Source organism: Sus scrofa, chromosome 15, assembly GCF_054392235.1.
Source record: "Sus scrofa isolate SSC_HxYL_T2T_F1_AM1 chromosome 15, Sscrofa_HxYL_maternal_Yorkshire_Landrace_v2.0, whole genome shotgun sequence".
In the NCBI taxonomy this organism is placed as follows: Eukaryota; Metazoa; Chordata; class Mammalia; order Artiodactyla; family Suidae; genus Sus; species Sus scrofa.
In genome coordinates, this window is record NC_139397.1 from 142,575,671 (window position 1) to 142,597,141 (window position 21,471).

General features: G+C 43.3%; 1 protein-coding gene across 6 annotated transcripts in view; it reads right to left on the reverse strand.

The window, feature by feature from the left end:
• Positions 1-616: 616 nt before the first annotated feature.
• The window catches only part of IRS1 (insulin receptor substrate 1), a 66,473-nt gene continuing 45,618 nt past the window's right edge, over positions 617-21,471 (reverse strand). For 3 of the 6 annotated variants that reach the window (XR_014828786.1, XR_001300507.3, XR_014828784.1), the window contains one exon: positions 4,226-5,278. The gene's annotated coding sequence lies outside the window, so the exon portion shown is untranslated. 6 annotated transcript variants of the gene reach the window in all.

Here is a 21,471-nt window from a genome sequence, read left to right on the forward strand (position 1 = left end):
AGAAATCACCATCTCTGGAGCTGGCCTGGCCCCTGGTTTTTGGTTTTGGCTGTGTCTGCCGCACGTGGAAGTTCTTGAGCCAGGAATCCAACCTGCGCCACAGCGGTGGCAATGCCGGATCCTTCACCCCCTGTGCTACAAGAGAACTCCATCGCTGGTGTTTTTCCAAAGCTACCCAGAGGATACGAACCATCTCAGGCCCCCCGTCCCATCCCCAGGCCTCCTCAAGGGCAATCTGCATCAGAACAAGAGCTTCGGCGATCTACGTGCACACTGAAGGTGGACAAGGCTGTCCTCGTGCCTCCCAACAAACAGAACTCATATCTTTCCACCCCAGGAAGGATGGATTTTTTGGCTCTCCTTTCCCTCTAGCCACCACAAGAAACTCACCCTCTTTCCAGGTCTTTTTCTTTATACTCTTGGCCATTGAAAGCCAAGTGAAGAGGGACAGGGTGAGGCACACCTCTCCGTTCCAAAATCATTTATTAACGTAGGTTCGATGGTATACACTGCTCTTACCCAATCGAATGCCCCGGAAAAACTTTAATTGGCAGTTTCAGTTTCATGTCCCATAAATCAAAAACATGAAGGATCACTAGCATTCACATCCGTGAACTCATTTAGACAGTTTTCTTTAATTAACGATGAAGACACTACAGTTCTAAGTACCAGACAGCATCGGGGGTGGGGGGGGGGGGACTGAAAAGCATAACACTATAAAGAAGACTGGGAAAAAAGTGAATCTAAATAAAAATATATACCTGGCCTGGTACCCATTACATATATACATAATACATATGTTATACACATATTTACAATAAATGTTTTGGTAGCAATACAGACCATGCATTGGTCCTTTTGAACACAGATGACGTAGCACCCAAATCAGCACCACCATCTTAAGATGAAAAACCCAACTGCACAGACATTAAAGGAAAAAAATAGATATGTATTTGATTTGGCCCACCCTGTAGCCAAGAGGTGTAAGGAAAGAACTCAGTGAGAAAAAATGGTTCCGGGAACTGCATTCTTAAGCCAATAGCAAAGTTCTAAAAAGAAAAAAAAAAAAAAAGGAAAACAGCAGTAAAGACGTCTATAGAGACTGGTTTTCCTGATTACTGAACTCTGTCCTATCATGTGACATATTGGTGCCACTGGGAAGATAAACCACAAAAATTAAGAGCAAGATTGAAAGGCCAGGCGCATAGCAAAAGTCTGCCATACTAGATCTCTTGGTGTATATATCACAGATGCCAAATCATCAACAGACTAGGAAAAGACAACTTTCCAGCTCTGCCCTGTTTTTCTAATCATATTAGCTAATTCTAAGTTCTTGATTACTGACGAATTCGTTAAGAGGAGGGTCGAACACCTCCAGTATCATCCCACCTCCTCCCAGCACTTAATTTGATGCTCTGGGTACAAGCAGGGAAGGAATCCAACGTGCCATCTGACCCACCCTTTGTCTCTCCAGCCCTGGGAGACTGACTCAGAGAGCGACGAAGGACCCCTGCGACCTCCTCTGGCCTGGCTTTGGAAATGACCAAAGGCACCCAGTTTAACCCCTGGATGGTCTACTGACTGCAAGGCTCTATTTGCCCGCCATGACTACACTCACGGAGCGGGGGTCTTTCTTTTCCTGTTGGCAAGGTCATGTTTCCTCACATCCCTAGAAATGCCTACTGCTTCCTCTCAAATTTCTCAGCTGCCCATACGAAGGCAGCATTACCTCCATCTAACACACTCAAGGTCCTAGGAACACTAATTCCCTTGTCAAGTCACTGTAAAGAGCGAGTTCCCACCTGGCCTCCATCTCTTCTCCTTCCCGTGCCTTCTAGAGGGGTCCTCTCTCTTCAATCAAGGTCTGAATTCCCACAGTGTTTCTAGTTTCAGCACCTCCTTGTGTGACAGGCTGACCTACAGAGCTCTGCTGACGTGGCTGGAACACCTCCCACCAAGTCTGTGTTTTGTGGCTCTTGTTGTCAGTGGACGCTGGGCTCCCCTCCCCCATTTTGAAACCACCTGCAGTGAATAAAATGAAGGTTTTCAACTACACAGCCTATCAAGCTCAGGATGCAAGACTGAGCAAAACAGGGCTTTGGTAGTGTCGGATACGGGTTTTTACCGTATAGTAAAATGGTTTAATATACTTTAAATGTCTCATGTCAAAGAAGGCTAGGAGACAAGAGTTAGGGAAAGAAAAGTTAAAAAGAAAAAAAAAAAAAAAACTCCTTGTGGCTAGACGATTTTTAGAAAATCCATTTTTGCACTCAACTTAGTCAAGAGAGTCCCTGACCTTTGCAAGTGAGCAAGAAGTGGCCACAGAGGTAACATCAGTACTGAATCGTCATTATTGACTCAGGTGGTTGATCATTAATGGATTCTCTTCACTTTTAAGGGTTCTAGGACCTTTTCTTTTTTCCCCCAGAATAAAGATATCATCAAAGTCATAGAACATATTTGTTCTTCCCACAAAGGAGAATTTTAACACTCTGCCTAAGTCTCTAAGAAAGAACACTGTGAAAGGTTGGTCTCATGAAGAAAAAGCCCCTCACTTGTAGTTACCCAGAGGCCACTAGAAGCCCTATTCATGGAAGCCCTTGGCTGACCTACAAATACTTTGAAATGGATAAAAGCCAAGTCTCCTGAATAGGAACTGAACACAAGGACTTAGCAGCTGATGGTGCTCAAGGTCAACCCCTCATGGAGACAGAGCATGAGTTTTTGCCTTAAATACCAGCAACTTCCAGTTTTAAAGGGATGAGGTTTGATACCAGCCTCAAACCCCACTCAGGGATGGCGAGGAGCAGCTTAAATAAGAATTTCTACCTGTACGCCATTTGACTCACCAAAACATCAGAGAACTAGAAACCAAGAGAGATGGTTTTTCCAGTCTGGGTCCTTGTTCTCACCCCAGGTATGTTGACAGTCCCACATGCAGAGGTATCTTGGTAATAACATATTCAAAGTTCAGGTTCCTTGAGAAGTAATAGCCACCTTTACAGGGAAATGGTTGGGGCCAACGTGGTTGGTTGATTTCCTGTTAACTACTTATGGCCTCAATGGAAGAGAGTGGGACAGCTTGCTTTCGCCCTACACAAGCAAGAGTATGAGTCAGAATACTTGAAAAAAAAAAAAAAAAAGTACGTTAATTTGACTAAGAAAGGCTTTTTGATCCAAGAGTTTAACAAAAAATAAGATAAAAGCTTTCCTATCAGACTTGTAAAATCGGTCTTGTTCTCTCCTGATAGGAAACGGTGTCATTCAGCAAGTTCCTCGAAAACAATGGATTCTTATGACTACAGACCTATTTCATCTTAGAAATTGATGAGCATGCAAACGATTAGAATCTGCAACAATGAACATTGTACAACAGTCTGTGAGGTCCATGCCATCCGGTGGAATTAACAGTAACACAGGCCTCAGCAGTGAGGGGTTCCACTGATCTCCACTCCCTTTTGAGTAGAGTTGGGGTGCATTCCCCGATCCGTGGGTACGGGAGGCAGCGGCCACGGCAATGGCCCCCAACCCTGGCCCTTTCCTGGCATCCCCTCCCCTACCCAGGGAACTCAACCCCTTCCGTGAAAGAAAATGTTGCTTTTCTCAACAGCAGGGCTGGGCATTCCTGACAGAGAGTTTACCAGGACGCCCTCGGAGGGAGCCTGAAATTAGGCTCAATTCACTTCACCTTTAGGTTTCCTGGTAAAAAGATTCACAACTCTCTAGGTAATTTTTTTTTTTTTTTAAGTACATTCACTGCCATTTCTCGTTCATAAGGAAGAAATTCCAGGTTGGGTGTAGTTTCCAAACAAGAAAAGGATTAACGTTTTCACTGCTGGCTAGATGTTTCAGTAGCAGGTCCTGAAGCGTGGACAAGCTCTCCATGCACTGGGCTGTATGAACGAATCACCACTAGGCCAGGAGCCACCTGGCCGCATGGACCAAGTTACATTCAGTTACGTGACGTCACACTGGACGTTCTCAGAAAAACATGAGTTAAAGAGTCTTCAGGAAGGGGATATGTATGTGGCCCTGGTCATGCTAAAAAACTAATTTCTGGAATTTTAATTTATGGTTGGTTGGACATTAAAGACAAGCACTCACTTGTCTTAACATCTTTCTTGAGACAATGCAGGACATGACCGATCCTAACGTGTGCAACAGGGAAAAAACAAATGGTGCCAATGGAACAGGAAGCTTACAGAAGTGGGGGGAGGGGGAGAAGAAAGATCAACAGTCTCTAGTTTATTATGAATAGAAAGAAATTTCCAGAATTTACAAACACCCACATTGTTCATTCCAAAGAGAGCTTTTGATTCAAAGGGATCCCCCATGTCTCCTCCTCTTTACAGTATATACAATGGAAGACTCTGATTTCCTTTTTTTGCAATTTTGCTTCCATTCAATGGCCAAGTTCAAGCTGACACTTGAAAATACCCAGTAGCCTCTATCCTTCTTCAGTTTCATTAACATGGCCTACTGCCTTACAGAAAAAAAAAAAAAAAAAAAAATTACAAAATGAAGATCAATTCTTGGAAGGATCTCAGCTCAACATCAGGGCTATATTACACGACAAGTTATCAGCAAATATAACTATACAACTGAGAACCATCTATGGCACTATGATTCTTATTATATTATTTTTCTGAATTACAATCTTAAAACAAGGATCGTACCCTAGTCTACGCTGTTAGCCTTGTTTTAAGCCTCTGCTCCACTCTTTACAACAGAACACTGTATATACCTCAGTTCCACATCCAAAAAAGAGATGTGCTGTAAGAAAAGTTACATTTTAATTAAAAAAATTACACATATAAATCAAAAACCTATGTTAAATATTTAATACTCTCTCCACCCAACGCGAACAGTTTCGTATGAAATAATTTACAATGATGCTCTGTCGCACACAGTTTCAGCAGCAGATGAAATGTGTCTTGTAAATGCAATGAGCGTAAACCCATTCTCCCGTGGCATGGTGGAGGGCCCATCAGCTCAGGTGGCCAGCTAAGTCCTTAAGGTCGAAGATGAAGTTTATGCAGGTTCATTGTTCTGGTGTCACAGTGCTTTTTATTTATTTATTTATTTTCTTGGCACGATAGAGAGCGTGCAGTTCAGTCAACAAACTCCTGAGGATTGTGTAAAGTAAACAAACTGAAATGGATGCATCGTACCATCTACTGAGGAGGAAGGTGTGAGGTCCTGGTTGTGAATCATGAAATAGAGTCTGGGTACCCATGAGTTTAAAGGAGAATTTGCTGAGGTCATTTAGGTCTTCATTCTGAAAAGGAAAAGGAAAGAATTCGTCATCATCGGCATCTCAAAATGATGATCACTTTTTTCGGGTTTTTCTTTAAAAAGGGATGGCACCAGATAAGCTGGGGTCACAGGCACAAACAGTACTGTGTACGTAGGTAAAATCAACAAACAGTATTTAACTTCTTTTTTTTTTTTTAATGCAAGGGTCTAAAGCAATCACAAACGGAAAAGAGTCAATATTAAGTCAGCAAACAAATCAATATGATTTGGAGGTTTCAGATGTTTAGCAACTCAAAAACATAAAACATCTTGATGTTCTTATGCTCAAACCAAAAACATCCACTACAGTTACTGTGTAAAACAACTACGAAGTATGGCACACAGGTTACAGGCAGGCTATGCTTACATATTTGAATTAAAAGTCAGCTGCAGATTTTAGAACTGGAAGTTGCAGGGATCAACCTTACAAAATCCGAAATCGGTTTTTAACATGACGTTGTTTGACAGGAGAATTTCAGATGCAAAAGGATATCCAAGCCCAAGAGACCTGGTTGATCATTAAATAAAGAGAAAGGTTCCGATGTAGATCTAATAGAAATAAGTTATTCTGCCAGAAACACAACATTTCTCCTATGAAATTTCAAAAGCCAGACCTCAGGATGCGTTATTCATTTATCCCCAGAGAAGGAACACCTTTTCAACCTCCTAAAGCCTCTTTTGCTCTCAAGTCTTAATACCAGATAGTCCTTCTGAGGTCTCTATTTTTCAGGCACCCCAAAGGTCTCTATAAATATCAATATTTATAGAATGTCCTGAGCAGGAGGTGGCACAGAGCTAAGCAATAAATACCTGTTAAACGAGTAAATGGCTGCATTAGGCACTACAGAGGATACAAAGGTGAATTCTGCTATAGGCTCTTCTTTCTAGAAATTCTACCAAGGAAGGTAAGTTCCATTCCCAGATAGAATACAAAGAAACAGAGTGAATTCCATGATAGATGCACACGGGCAAAAAGCTCTAGATGCATTGAGGAGGGAGGGACGCGGCTTCCACCTGGGAAAGTAAAGGAAGTACCCTGCTGACACACTAGGCTTGGTTTGGAAGAAATGGCATAGTCTGGGGGTGTGGAAATGGGTATGGTGTTTCAGCATCTCCAGAGCCTAGCGCAAGGGCTGGCATCAAGAGAGAACTCCCCAAATAGGATCGGAATGAATGGAAGGGACAAAGCACACTTCCTGCTGAGGGCACAGAACCAAACAGCACCCGGAGGATGAGAGCAGCCCTGGACAGACCACGTGAGGAATGTGGCTTCCTTAGAAGCATCAGGTGTCTGCAAAGGGGTAGTCGGAGTGACATCTACAAATGTAGGACAGGGTAGATGGCGGGGAACCTTAATTAACAGGTCACCATGTTTCTAAATAAGTGAAGGGACACAGGACACGCTTTGTGATACGATCGATACGCAGCAGTAATGATCCATGTCCACTGTGAGGACAGTAATTAGACTTTAAAATCCACACGAGGGAAAAGTCATCTCGGAGTTGCCGTTGTGGCTCGGCGGAAATGAATCTGACTCATATCCAAAACGATGCAGGTGCGATCCTTGGCCTTGCTCAGTGGGTTAAGGATCCGCTGCTGCAGGGCACTGCGGTGTAGGTCACAGACGCGGCTCAGATCTGGCGTTGCTGTGGCTGTGGTGCAGGCTGGCGGCTGCAGCTCCGATTCACACCCTAGCCTGGGAACCTCCATATGCTGTGGGTGGGGCCCTAAAAAGCCAAAAAAAATAAATAAATAAAACAAAATCCACACAAGGTAATAAACATTGACAAATGCAACTTTTTACCCCCTTCTCTTGCTCCTTTTTGAAGGAGAGTATGGCTGGGACCGGTCAGCCCTCACCATGCCCAGAATGGCTTTCAGGTAAGTTGAAGATTACCAAATGCAGACTGGAATTTTACCAGGAGACTTTCTATTCATTTCGCAATTATTAACTCTGCCCCTAAATGACAGAGAATGTCCGTTTTCTACTTAGAAATAAAGACCTGATGGGGAGACAGCAAGGTAAAAAACAAAACAACACAAAAATGCACCCCAGGCTTATCTCTTTAATTGCCAGAGACACCAGATCTGCTTTCATGTGCTTTCCAAAAAAAGAAAGGAAAACCTAGCCTTTCAAAAACTCCGGAGATCTTACTTTCAAGTTTCTCCTGAATTCACAATGCAAACTATCAGAATGTTCTTAAAAGATACCCACATACAGCTTAACACAGCTTCCTATGGCCAGGCCTGAACGTAGGTAGGAAGGCCATACTTTGCCAAAAGTCTGGAGCCACGTAAACTGCCAACTTATATAAAATAGGGGAAAAGTTTAGGGTACACGGTATGTTTTTCATTTTACATTCTGGCTCTTAGCCAGAATGGCTGAATGAAGAGCTTAGCACAGGAACAAACTCTATCCAGTTTTGTCACATGTGCCAACCTGCATGGATGCAGAAGGGTGGAGACTGGAGGCCCTATGAGGAGAGAAAAAAAAATCTGGCTTCACCAGATGCTGAAATCTTTTGCTCTGGGCCCCTCTGAAACCATCCTTGTAATCTGCCACAAGTAGTACCTTCAAAGAGCAAGAAATAAAAAGATATATCCGTTCCATCATATACCTTCCCCTTTAAGACCTCAGAATACTGCTTTTCAAAGCCTTTCTTGTAAATCCTGGTCAACACACGTCTCAGCCACTAATGTTACCTGCTGGCGCCATCCATTTAGGAGTAGAGGGAAAAGGGAAAGTGGGAAAAAGAGAGGGAAGGCTGACGTGGAGGGGATGGGAACAGAACTATAAACAGGCAATAGAGGTCTGGAAATAGAGAGAGTCTGAAGTTCACAACAATTTATCTTTATACAAGGGTGTGTGTGTGTGTGCGTGTGTGTGCGGGCGCGCATGTGTGCATAAAGTTTAGCTACTGAGTAAACAATACGGATTTTTAACAGACACCCTCAGTGAGGACTGTCTGGCCCTCCCACCCCCACCCCTTGCAGCCACTTTGGGGTCTGCATACTTAGTCCAATCACGCAGCCATTGTCGCCAGCATTTTTGGAATGCCTTCTTAACTTCCCATTTCTTTCTTCCAACTGCCTTCTCAGCCTGGGCATATTCTTTCACATGGTCTCTCTAGCAGCCAGTTTGGCCCTTTGACGGTACTTTTGATCTCTGGAGACAGCCAAAAAGCTTTGAGAGCCAAATACAGTGCAGAAAAGAGCTGATTATGCTGGGTTAATGGATCCCAGCAAGGTATTATCTAATGCCAAAGAACTGCGAAACTAAAGTTCCAGAAACAGAACTGTTCACAATGGCTGTAAGGAGTTTTGCTGGAAAGGAACTCTCGTAATATTATAGACAGACCTTAGCATATGCCTCACAGGACTGTAGTACATCTGCCTTTACCCCTGTCTCTAACACACCTGCAGTCTAGAAAGGCTGAGTTTGAATAAAGCAACTCCTTGCAGAAGGGCAACTGTGTATATTAGTCTGCAGGCATACGCATAATGTATGAATGTATATTCATAATTTTTATAATTTAGGAATATGTTGAAAAAAAAAAAAGCAATACCATACTAGGCTCCTGCAGTCATTAAATGCAACAAATATCTGTTGAGTGACACATAAAAATACAACGATAAAGACTGTAATACGCACTGAAAAAGATGACATGGGTAATGGGTGTTTAATGTACTTTATGTATGCAACTCCAAGGGACTCACACCAACCATATGAGGCAAATATTGCTACGATGTTTTATAAAACCTCATTTGTAGCACTCATAAACTGGAAACAAAAAAAGCAAACCATATCCCTGGAGAAGGGCTGTGCAAATATCAACCCGTGATGTTCCCGGGATACATTCTCTCTAGTTACGTCATTGGGGAATAACTTCTGAACCCAGAAATACGATGCACCTGTCACGAGATTTAGTCGCAGGAAATTACATTTTGACAAAATTTCATCACCACATCAGCATCTACTGTCCGCATGTGTCTTCTCACAGGATAAAACCCACCTAATCCTGTTGCCAGTAATGAAAAATGTAATTTTTAAGGCATTATCTAATAAGTCAACACTTGGGCAACACTACTTGAGACCTACGGATTATTGCATCATGGCATCCACTAGGAATTTACATCTTCTGGGCTCGACCGATGTAAACTATGCCCGCTAGAGCTGAAAAACAAATAAAGCTTCTGCTTCCTTCCACACTGTCTCAGCTTACTGATTAGTCTCCACTATGTACGCAGCTGAAAACAGCATAAGGTTATGATGTAAATACACGAGAGAGATCCGCACCCCTTCAGCAAGGCCTTCTTAGTCAAACCCATCGATTAAAAGTTTTGATCTTGCTGTCCAGGAGAAAATGGACAGAACACCGTAAACCAGCTATAATGGAAAAAATAAAAATCATTTAAAAAAAGTTTTGATCTTGTATTTAAATGCCTTGAAACTTCTTGCCAATTTATGGAGTCTAGTGCAACATAATTAAAATACCTGGTTAGAGATTTACTAGCAGTTTCTCTTTTTACTGAGAACACAGGAATACAATATTGTTGCTTGGCTATTGTCATGTACTCAGATGTAGCCAGAAAGTAATTCTTCCTCATCCAACCATGCTTGGAAAAAAAAAAAAAAAAAAAAAAATCACTACAGTAATGACTTTTCCTTCAATGGAGATCATTGTTTGAAATCTTATATTGTAGATGCAACTAGAAAAATTCATCTAAATAAATTCCTCCACTGGAAGAAATGTGTCAAAACAGCATATTTCTCATTGCCTTAACAGAAACAGCTGTGACTTTTAAAAAAATCTTGAGTATAATATAGAAAACATATAAAATACAGTAAATGTAGACACGGAGTAAACATATACTTTATTATAAACATTATAATTCCTATCACCCAGGAAAACCCACTTTTCAGCTATGGTTCTGATTTCACTATTTAAAGGATATGAACTTTGAATATTCTAATGTCAAAAATGTTTAAGCAGAGAGTTAATGTTTTAATCCTATGTAGAGCTTTCCCGTTCTGAAAAAAAAAAATCTGTGAGAAGATAAAATGTCAACCAACTCTTGCAACTTTCCTGGTATTCTATCCCTTTCGCGTGCTCCCAATTCACTATGTATATGGAGAAGTAGGACAGTTTGAAAGAAACCCTCTGGCTTCCTGGGTTTGGTTTCCCAAAGCGTTAAGTCCTGAAGGGAAGGGCACAGGCAAAGTATGCAGAAGAGCCAGGAAGGTGGGGCAGGGGGGACTCTTCTACAAGGAGGAGGTTACCTTAAGCTGGGATTTGAAGAAGAAAAAAGGTGGAACGGATGTGAGAGCAGAGAGGTTGGTGGGTACCTTTGCGCCTTGCAGGATGCTAAGCATAGAGCGCCTATGACATCTCTCTATATGCTGTCTTCCCAGGTCCGTTGATTCCTTACTTCACACAATTGTATTCCACTGTATACCGTTACCTATGACCACAGATCATTTCTTCAGCCACCTCTTTGATGCTAATGCAATTAATTCACAGCACCACTGATTTAGAGCTGACCAAGTCTCCTACAATGCTTACCTGTAAGAAAACACCTTATAAAAACACTGCAAAAGTACTCTGTTTCTCGGAGTACTTGACGTCTGAAAAATGGGCCCAGTAATTTCTCTCCAATCATCAGTATCAAATACATTGATAGTTCTGGTAGTATACCAGTGCTCCTCATTTTAACATTTACCACACAGTCTTGGATGGATAGGTGAAAGCACGGACCCACCTGATGGACAGTCAAACCTTTTATGAAAGGAATTTCCTGCCTTAGAGCTTGGCTTCCACTATGTGGTTTCAACGGTAGCATCTAAGGAGAAAGCAGCAGGCCCAGCCCAGGTGTTGGCTGTGGTGACCACCCGAGGAAAAAGGAAATGCACGTTCAATCCAGAGAGCTTCAAGTGCGGGCCAAGGGGAACTGCTCTGCTCTTCCCAGGGTACGGCTGGGAAGTGTGGGGGCAAGCTGAGACTCTGCAAAAGCTCAGATCTAAATAGTGAAAAAGCATTCTGTTTTAAAGCTTTCCGGCCATTATCCCCAAAGAGAAAAAAGAAAAAAATCAAGATCTAGTTGAACTAAAGAAAGAAAGTCAGAGGTGAGACCAAGATGTTTGCTACTTTATGTTGACAGGAGGAGAGGGCCATCGTAGCTAAAGAAAGGAAACCAACATCTTTTAAAATAGGCCAGAATTGAGCTGGAAAGACTTGGTTTCATGGTCTTAAATGGCAAAGGGTAACCGACCGGCCAAGCCAGTGCTTTAATGGAGCTGCTTACATAGCACTTTTGCCTGGTGCGAGTCACATGGGCAGGGCTGGTGAAAATAACAAGGTTGCTGGCCAGCCCTTCCAGCGCACAGAGTTGCCAAGGAAGGAAATTCAGGGAGAGGTGCCAACATGTGAGAGGCCATCTCGCTCCAGTTCCCCTTTTGTCCCAGGAAAGACCTTCTGGCAGGGCTGGTGACTTCAGGGGACCACCAATGAAGGAAGGCACATGTATTATGCAAAAGAAAGAGAGGGAGAGGGAGGACCCCAGGAGCCAACCACCACGCCTGCAGGCTCCGGGCTCCTGCTGCGGTCCAGCGGGGTGAATGCCGTCAGCACCAAGGACTCCTCCTTCCCCGGCAACAAAAGGCAGGAGGAGGGTCCAGAAACTTTTCCGGAGGGCCAGGGACTCACAGAGAAGATAGATTTCAAGAACAACGACAGAGCGTCCTCAACAATGCAAAGTATTCCGCCACTGATCTAGTAAGGAAATCTGAATAAACAATCAGAAATCGTTTAAGCCAAAGGATAGGCACTTCTGTTACCACTCCTTTTATGAAAGACAGAGCATGCTGATAAAGCAAAAGGTAACTGAAAGATGAAGCAAATGGGGGGTCAACCCCATAAACATCTCCCCCCGAAATGTAAATCAAAATGTCTCAGATCTCTCTTCTGCCTAAACTCGTATTTTTTATGTTATTTTTTGCTTTTTAGGGCCGCACCCATGGCTTATGGAAGTTCGCAGGCTAGGGGCTGAATCAGAGCTGCAGCTGCTACAGCCACAGCAATGCAGGATCTAAGCCGAGTCTGGGACCTACACCACAGCTCACGGCAACACCGAATCCTTGACCCACTGAGCAAGACCAGGGATCGAACACACATCCTCATGGATACTAGTCGGGCTTTGTTTCTGCTGAGCCACAACGGGAACTCTTCTGGCAAAATTCTAATATGTCCCCACATACCTGACAGTCAAGGTAGAGGAACTCAGAAAAAACAATGCAGCATTTCAAGTCAGGCCACATGTGCTGGGGGAAAGGAAGCTTTCATTTTAACAGAGCTCAACCAAAATTAACTGTTACCTGAAGACCTGAAAATAACATGATATCATCTTCCCGACCCGAGTAAGAAAGTCATAAAAGTCGCGCTTTCTTCTGCTTTCATGGGAATTATTTCTGCCGTCTATTTTCCCCAACAGGAATTAAAATTCCAGTTCTGAGGCTTATACTGTCATTTCACATCAGGGTTTTTTGGGGTTTTTTTTGTTGGTTTGTTTTTGTAATATTCAGAAATACAGGACAGAAGTTTTATGTGTCTGGCTCTGACACAAACCGGTAGACTTCAAATAACATCACAACTTGGTTTGCAATGTGGTGTAGGTTTAGCAAAAGGTGTTTGCAATACCGTTTCTGTCATGAGGCAAAAGGAAATCAAGCAGACCCAGGCGCCCTGCCTTGACTTTTTCTGTTAAACACTAAAGAGATGTCACATTCTTGGCCCATTCCCTGGAGTCATCTCATACACTTCAAGAAAGCAAGTGCCTGACCTTACCATCGAGTAACTGTCCGCCTGCTGCTCCATTAGGTGTTTGTTTGTTAATCAAGCATCATCAGCTTTTCTGTAACAGCAGAGGAACCAGAACACAGAACAGGCGTCCACAGAGATGGCCCTACGTCTGCCGAGGGCTGAGGTAAGGCTCATTAACGCCAGTGACATCACTCTTGGCAGCCAGAGAAAAGGAAAAACCTGTGTTTAATCTATTTCCTACTCACCACAAGTTTGAGTCGGAGTCCCCGATAATACGGGTTGTGGTTGACTTTATGGAAGAACTTGGTAATGCGAGAAAAATGTACTGAACTGCACAAGCATCTTTAAAAGGAACTATGAGGTACCACAGCCATGGGGCCTTGATCTCCTTCCGGTAGGTTTTTTGGATATTCAACTAACCTAACAGAGGACAGGCCATTCGCAACTGTTTCTAGGAAGGTCAAGCTCAGTCAAAGACCGCGCCCTCCTACATGCATGCAATTAACATCTCCTGCAACCCATCCTCATATATTATAACCAAAAAGGTTTTAGCCGTTGTCTTCCCTCTTGCTTTGAGAACACCAAGGGGGAAATGCTGAGAAGAAGTTCATCTGAGATTTCTTTGCAGTTAAGTGAGTTGTTCCTTTTTTTTCCCCCTTAAGCAATCTAAAGAATGACAGAACATCCTCTGAAACCAATTGAAACTAGTCATAAATATGCGAGTGTATGAGAGCATATTTCAAGTGTATTGAACCCACAATTCTCATTTGTTTTACCTTAAGAATTCTTGTTAAAGAAGCTCAGGGCATTACGATCTCTGGGTTATGAGAGCAGTAATTAAACACAAGTCAGTGTGAAGGAGGATGGAAACGGGTACCATTCACCTTGGACTACAAAAGGGCCACAGGTTCTAAAATAACGGGATCACTATAAAGATGGGCTTAAAGTCGCTTACAATAAAGGAACAATAAATGTGTGTCCCTTGAGTTGCCACTACCTGAGTGATTCGTGAGTAACCTGGAAGCAATTCTGAATTCTAAAATGTAATTTAGGACATTCCACCCAGACGAGTTATTTTTTAGAACGAAGGCAGAGCTTTGTTACATGGCTCTTATGCTTTTTAAAGACTGATCAATTTTAACTCCAGACTTATTTCCAAGGTAAAATTTTTAAAAGGACTAAGACAATGTACATTACCTCTTCCCTTGATGCTCTGCTCTTTGCGATTGGGGGCAAGTTACTAACCCTCCTAAATCTCGATGTTTTCGCCTGTAACAAACATGGTGCTAACAGTACCCATTCCATAGGCTTATCATGGAGGTTCAATGAGATAAGACATGAAAAGGTCTCATCATTGTGCTTGACACATAATAAGCCCTCAAACATGAACTCATATTGGAAGCAATCTCATGAAGGAGTAGAAGTCCTTGGATCTCATCTCTTCTCTTGGTACCTGAATACACACCAGCCGAAAATGCCCTGGTGGGAGGAGCAAGCACGAATGACTCCCCAGAGCAGGTGGCAGCCAAGGACCAAAGCTGAAGCCAAGATGAGGATGCGTCTTGGGAAGAGAGACAAGGTTATTTCAGCGAGGAGGTAAATATGGGAGAAAGGCCAGAACAAAACGAGAAAGTAAAAGCAGGCGTCGTAAAGCTAAAAATATGACCCTGGGATAAGATTTTAGACAAAGACCTACGTACCTTCAAAAGGGACAGTTTGACTTAAGTATGAGGACAGATACCATTAGCAAATCTGAAAGTAATGCCATCTACTGAAATGTCATGGAAAGGCCACTTCTGCTGCTTTCACAGAAGAAATTAGAAGCTTGAAGCCCCCCACCCCTTCTGAGTTGGCTAATGAAAGACTTCCGAGGCTACCTAAAAGGATTTCCAAAGCATTCTCATGAAGAGGCTTAAGAGGATGTTCAATAAGGTTCTTAGACACAATTTCCAGGTTCTAAAGCTCATTTCTAATTGTTGGGGAAGGAATTGGGTGGCTTTTACTTCTGAATTCTTACCCCCCGTCTCTCATCTGAAGGAACTGCAGTGTGACACAGCCTGGGTACCTTGGGTGATGCTGCCTGGGTTAACGTGACAAAAAACTGAAATTACTGCCAGATGCACAAGTCTCATTGTGGGCAGCTGGCAGGGGAGGGGAAAAACTTGGAAAGATAATCTGAAATAATTGATAATGTATACATTGCTTGTGTCGCTAAGGTCTTTGAAGGAGACAATGGTGCGGATTTCCAACTAAACTGCAAACACTTTTTGACTGTCTCCGATAAGGAGGCAAAATTCTTCCACTTGACAAAGCAGCGCTGACCTTTCACCCTCTGACCCCAAAGCTCCTGGTCCTTTGCTTTCATCTTTCAAGTCCCACCTCCCCGGTGCCCTCGTTCCTCCCTCTCTTCTTCATTATCTGACATCTCAGCCTTTTTCTTTTTGACTTGGAAAATGGCATTTGCTGAAAAGTCTCCTACCCACATGCTGAGTTAAGTGCATCCCGTTGGTGTGGTACCCAGCTGGCTGCCTGGCTGAACTAAAAGCATACTGAGGACAGATGGGGCAGATCTTTTTTTTTTTTTTTCTTTTTTTAGGGCCACACCAGCAGCATATGGAAGTTCCCTGGCTAAGGGTGGAATGGGAGCTGCACCTGCAGGACTACAGCAATGCCAGATCCAAGTTGCATCTACAACCTACACCAAAACTCATGGCAATGCCAGATCCTTAGCCCACGGAGGCCAGATCAAACCCACATCCTCATAGATACTAGTTGGGTTCTTAACCTGCTGAGCCACAACAGGAACTCCAGGGTAAATTCTTTAATGAAGAGGTGGTGGCGACTCTTAACTAAGGAATCCTTGAAGGATATTTATTAGCCTCTGAGGGGCTCTTGGTCCCAGGGATTGTTGGTTCAATCCCTGGCCCAGGAACTTCCACATGCCACACGAGTGGCCAAAAAAAAAAAAAGAGAGAGAGAGAGAGAATGTGACTGGAAAATGATTACTAGAAAATTATAACTTTCCACTATTTATTTATTTGTGGAGTGCCAGGCTGGAGTCACCTGGACTTTGGCTGAAAGCTGCTCGTGGGGCTACATCACTTCTCAGCACAGAGACCCTCTACAGCCTCCAGTCATTCCACGAAGTCTCTAGAGCAACAGTTCTCAGTGTGTGTGGCTAGAAATAATTTCTCTCCTTGAGGGAATTTAGCGATGCCTGAAATCATTTAGGGTTGTCCCAACTCGGGTTGTGGTAAGGTGGGAGAGGTGCTATTGGTGTTTAGTACGTAGAGGGTAGGAAGGCTACCAAACGTCCAACAAGGCACAGGATGGCCACCTGCAGCAAAGAATTACCTGGCCCAAAATGTCAACAGTGCTGAGGCTGAGAAGCCCTGCTCCAGAGCCATTGCCCATAGCTGAGGAAATGAAAGAAGCCCAGCGCATGCTCATCAGCTGTTTCTGGAGTTCACACCAGTTCTAGGAAGAGGTGTCCCTGTCCCGAGGCTCTTTTAAAATTTCCAATGGTCACACTGTGGCCTCAGAGTTCCAGTGTGTGCCTCCCGATTGACCACTGATGGAAAGTACCACGACTGCACCTCACTCCTTCACAACCTTTTACTGGCAGACCGCTAATCTGGTTAACAGTCCCAGCCCACGATTTCATACATCCCTCCTCCCAAGGAAAACAGGAACCTTCTGGATGCAACGCAAAACCACTGACCGAAGAGGGGAGAGTACCGGGCATCACTGAGACCAAAGCAAGAGTGTGCGGAAGACCAGCAGGAAGTGATGCTGCCCCATCTATTCTGACCACAGAAATGAGATTAACCCCACGAGGAAACACATCTAAACACTCTCAGGTCTGCATCTCTGCCCAGCTCAGCCAGGACTTTCCTTCTGGTCTTGGACAAGTCATTTGACCTCATTTTGCCTCTGCAATGTAATACAGTGGAGAAAATACTTTGTTCTCACTATCATTTGCCGAACTCAGTGAGATAACAAGAGAAGGACACTGTGAGCCAGAAGACCCTTTCTTTATGTGACTCATCACTTTGAGGCCTGCTCATCACCCTTCAACTATCTGGGAGCAGAAGAAAAAAGTAAGGATTAGGTCCCCACTTGTTCCAGAATTAGTCTCTTCAAAATAAACCCACTCACTTTGTTCTCTAAGAGGCTACTCTTAAGTCACAAAACTGTTTCCTAGAGACTTTTTTTCTCTTTATGACATAAATGCCCACCTTGGAAGATGATTTATTATACAAAGAAAAAGTCAAAGTACAAGACTGAGATAGAAACAGCAACTGAAATTTCTAAATATATCCTCCCAGGAAGACACTTTTAGGTCTGTTTCCCTAAACTTAAACTTGAAGAAAAACAGTGGAGGGGTGGGCGGTCAGGGAGCAGGGGACCGCACATCAACCATCACCCACGAAACTACACAGGGTTCAAAGTTCTAAAATCTAGACAACGAACAGAAAGAATAAGTTGATTTCTGGGGAGTTAAATACAAAGTTTTCCTGGCTGGATCCTAAGGTAATGGTAATAAGAAGAGATCCCCTTTAAATACAGCCACCGAAGCTGCTGTGGTCCTAACACACACAAAGAAAACAATACCTTCTATTCTTCCTAGACTGTAGCCTGAGAGGCTAACAAAATGCCTTCAACATAAAACTGAACCAGGCAATTTCGCCATGACTACCCACCAGCGACAGGCCGTAATTAACACTTAATTAACAGATCTATGATGAGCTTTGCTTCATTCAGCTCAAAAATTGATTTCATTTTTTTTCCCCATAAAACCTATTGCCAATGGACAATGGCCGATCTGTTTGCATGGTTTCTTGAGGCTTGCCTTCCTCAACAAGAGAGGAAGAGCCTGACAAGCTCAAGGTCCAGGTCAAGATGGATGCTTCAGAGACATTCCTTTCTTCTTCTCTTCTGACTCTCAGCTCTCCTCACTCCCAGCCATCAGCAGTACCTACCAGGGCCTCGAAACACACACTCTTTCTTCTTGGAGCCTCCCTAGAGAGGTTCCGGTAGACCTAAAGGCTCTCCAGAGTCTTTCAACAGAGGTGCAAACATTGAGAGCAACCAGATGCTTGCGAATTTCCCATCATGCACAGCTAGAGAACGTCGGTACGAAGGTGACTTGAGAACCACTGGACATAAGTAAATAAGCAGAGACCCTTCCTATGGTGGCCTCCTGCCCCCGCCTCGGACCATTTAGTGTTTTCCCAGCACTTCTTCCAGGGAGAGATCCAAGAAAGAAAAGGAAAACTCAACAAGAATTCAATGTGGGGCTCCCAGGTGGGGACACCTTGCTATGCAAGTGGTGAGGAAGGTCGTCCAAGGACAAAATACGCATCTGGATGGCGATTACCCCCATTTCTGTTTTGGATGCCCCATTCCTATTTCTATAGCCAATGTCCACCACATGAACAAGTCACTGTAGAAACGCTTCATGGATGGAAGAAGCAGAACACACAAAGCAATCCCAGGCCTGGTATTATGGGGACTTCCTTGACTGTGTGGTTAAACAGTTAAATCATCACTAAATGAAGAGGCCCAAGCTCATGACACTGGAGCATGGAGATGACACTTGGAATCTCCCCACCTCCAAAGCAGCACTCTTTCTAACCCTGAGTCATTAAAACCTTAGTACCCCAATTCTTTAGAAAAGCAAAATGATTCTAACAGAGGCAAAAACACAGAGTGGTATTCCGTGTAAGGGCAAAGTGAGATTCCTGGCAGCCAGTTCATTCAACCTCAAAGTGGGGAGTTTCTTTAGGTGATGGGAGTAAATACATGGCAGAAAAAGATGCCCTCCCCCCCGCCCAAGTCTCTGAAGACTACATACTTATTGTAAATGAAGCTTACACATCAATTTAGTTGGAAGTATTTTAACATCATGTGTGTGAACAGACAGCTAAGTACTTACTAAAAATATTTCCTTTACTATAGTACCTTGTCTGGCTTTGGCCTCCACTGTTAAGGCATACTAGAGAAAAGTACAGAGAAAGTAATAACCAAATTACAAAGGGATAAAAATAAAGTGGTGCTTGTGAAAATTTAATGTGCTTAGGGTCTCCTGAAGACTTGGTGAAAATGCAGACTCTGATTATCTAGGTTTGGGGTGGGAACCAAGATCCTGAATTTTTAACCAACTCCCAGGTGACCCTAGGGCTGCTCATCTGAGGACCAAACTTTGAGTAGCAAAGGAGTAAAGGACCTAAAAGGAAAAAGAAAGCATATACCATTTAATTTATAGAAAAGAATAATAAGAGGGCTTAACTGGGGAGCGACAAGGAAGGCTACACGGTACACCATCTGTTCTCCAGCTCCATAGGTAAAGGGGCTAAAATTGCAAAAACCGCTTTGAATTGAAACAGGAAGAAAAATGTCCAGGTGGAAACGGTTCTAGAAGAGATAGCTGGGAGCAGAACGAGAAAGCGCTGCCTCTGGGACTCTGGAACAACACAGAAGACCTGGATGGTTGCAAAGCGAATCCTGGAGAAGACAGCAGGAGTCAGAATTCCTTAAAGACTCCACACTGATGGGTTTGTACCCTGCCTCATGTTCAGGCCAGGGGAGATGGAGACTCTTGGACTGGGGAAGGGAGAATGGAAACTGTGACCAATGCATTTCCATCTCTTTCAAAAATGAATGCTGATTACTTTGAGGTCTGGCTGTCTTGGTCAAGAGGAACTGAGGAGGGCCATGTGTGTTAGCTCACAGACGACAGAACCAAAATAAACAGGCACTTCCCACATCTCAATGAAAGGCATGCACCCTGCCCTCTGCTCATCTTTTACCAGATAAACCGCAAGGCACAAATCAGAGGTCAGTCCTCAACATCACATCTTTATGATGTGAGGGGACCCAAAGGTCGTCAAAGCCACTGAACTGCCAAGTCAGATTTCTTCTCAAATAAAGGAGGAGAATCAATATAATGATTACATGATTGTAACAACTTATGGCACCTTTAACTCTGAAATAGCAAAAGTACTGATATTGGGTGTTCCCACTGTGGCACCAGAACCGAGGTTCCATCCCCAGCCCAGCACAGTGGGTTAAAGCATCTGGCATTGCCACAGCTATAGTGTAGGTCACAGCTGCAGCTTGGATCTGATCCCTGGCCCAGGAACTCCATATGCCTCCAGGTGGCCAAAAAAAAAAAAAAAAAAAAAAAAAAAAAAAACTGATATCAAACCATGCTTCTATTTTTCCCATGAGTATTAGTTCATCCTCCAAAATTGTTCTTAAGAACAAGGATGATTCCATGTGTGGATATTTCATCCCCAAAACCATCAATGTATGCAAAAGAAGATCTGGAAGTGGTACCCTGGGTAGTATCAGGGGAAGCAGCAAAGCCATCATGACTTAAAGGTATCAAAATTTGAAAAAGACTACAAAATAAGCACAAAGGGATAGTCTGTGTATGCTAAAAACTTCCATTCAGGTCAACAGACAGTAGCAAATTAGTCCCAATTTCTAGAGGAGGGCAAACAACCCAAGTCAAGAGCATGCCCTTCAGTCTGATTTATTAGGACTGGATAAAGAAGATGTGGTACATATATACAGTGGAATATTACTCAGCCATCAAAAAGAATGAAATAACGGCACTTTCGGCAACATGGGTGGATGGACCTAGATATTATCATACTGAGTGAAGTAAATCAGATGGAGAAAGACAGACATCATATGATGTCACTTATATGTAGAATCTAAAAAATGATGCAAATGAACATATTTACAAAACAGAAGAGACTCATCGACTTTGAACACAAATTTATAGTTACCAAAGAGGAAAGGAGCAGGGGAGGGATGGACTGGGGGTTTGGGACTGGCATATGTACACTATTGCATATGGAATCAATGGTCAGCAGGGACCTGCTGTATAGCACAGGAAACTCCATTCAGTATTCTGTGATAACCTCTATGGGGAAAGAATCTGAAAAAGAATGGATGTAGGTACATGTATAACAGAACCACTTTGTTGTAGAGCAGAAATAAACACCACATTGTAAATCAACTATACCTCAAAAAATTTTTTTAAAAATGAAGAAAAGAGAAAGAGCATGCCCTTCGATCTGATTTATTAGGAAGTCAGTTATAAGAGTTCCGTTCCCCATCAATGAAGTTTCATAGGCACACAAAGGGCTTCATTATTAGATGGCAATTTCATTCACGGGGCCAGACCCTGTGCTCTGACCAGGAGGTCCAAGTTTACTGGTCTGGAAGAGAACCCCAGGCAGGACAAGCAAAGATGTCTAACGGCTTTAGGAAACAGCAGGAAAATGCTGCTGGCCAGAGACACTCCAAGAAGTAGTGGCCAAAGATACTCCCCAAGAAGCAGGTA